The sequence below is a fragment of the Phyllostomus discolor genome, chromosome 4, assembly GCF_004126475.2.
Source record: "Phyllostomus discolor isolate MPI-MPIP mPhyDis1 chromosome 4, mPhyDis1.pri.v3, whole genome shotgun sequence".
NCBI lineage: Eukaryota > Metazoa > Chordata > Mammalia > Chiroptera > Phyllostomidae > Phyllostomus > Phyllostomus discolor.
Window position 1 is genome coordinate 119450997 of NC_040906.2, and position 1238 is coordinate 119452234.

Consider the following 1238-nt stretch of genomic DNA (forward strand, 5'->3'; position numbering starts at 1 on the left):
AAACTAGCCAATGGCGACAAAAGCAGGCTAATAACTGTTATTGGGTGTTCTTTTTTTTCCGTCTTCTACCTAGGTGTTCCAACACCATTGATTGAATAATTCATCTTTTCCTCACTGGCTTGAAATGTCATCTTTATTAAATATTAAATTCCCATGTTTCTTTGGGTCTGTTTACAGATGGTGTTCTTTTCATTTATCTGTGTCTATTCAAGAACCAGCTCGACACTGTTTGCTGTAGCAACAGAATATATTTTCATTTCCAATATAATAATTATCACTCATCATTTTCCTTTTAAGAACTTTCCTTTCTACTCTTCCTGTCTGTGCCAGGGCCCCACGTGATCCTCGCGGACCGACTGAGAAGCCCCAGTGGCAAGCTCAGGAGGACCCAACGCGAGACGCTGCACCTATAGTAGCAGAGACCCCTGACATCAAGCTCTTCGGAAGCGAAACACCAATGAAGTGCTGATCAATGACACTTCCTTGTAAGAGATGACATCGTGGTGAAGGAGAAGTGTGCTAACTACCAGCCCTACCGTGCAGGGTGCTATGCAGCCAAGCACTTCAGCAAAGCGCAGTGCCTCTTTGTGGAGCACCTCACCAACTCCTTGACGATGCATGGTTGCGGCAATGGCAGGAAGCTCCTAACCATGGACCTCATCAAGCATGCCTTCAAGATCACCCATCTGCTCACTGGAGAGGACCCCTGCAGGTCCTGGTGAATGCCATCATCAGTAGTGGCCCTGGGAGGAATCCACTCACATTTGGAGAGCCGGAACAGTGAGGCAACAGGATGTAGAGGTGTCTCCTGGCAATCTGGCTGCTGGGCACAGGTGGTGGGCGAGATTGCCTTCTGGAGTATCAGGACCATGGCCCAATGCCGGGCAGATGAGCTCATCAATGCAGCCAAGGACTCCTCCAACCCCTGTACTATCAAAAAAGAAAGATGAGCTGCAGCGTGTGACCAAGTCCAACCACTAAGATCCCATTAAACCTATTTGCCCTTTGGGGTGGAACCACACACACACACAAAGAACTTTTCTTTCTATTTTTGTTTGTTAATATTTTCATATAAACTTTAAGATCAGCTTATCTGGTCTTCCTTCCCAGCCATACACACCAAAAATATATTGTTAGATTTTTTGAGATTGTGTTAAATGTATTGGTAAATTTGGGGATAAAATATTAAGGAATGATCCTAACAAATATACAAGATCACTATGAGTAATCTTTCTAAA

At 44.6% G+C, this 1238-nt stretch overlaps 1 pseudogene; it reads left to right on the top strand.

Moving 5' to 3' along the window:
• Positions 1–292: 292 nt before the first annotated feature.
• On the top strand, positions 293–981 carry LOC114494978 (annotated as a pseudogene).
• Positions 982–1238: the final 257 nt, after the last annotated feature.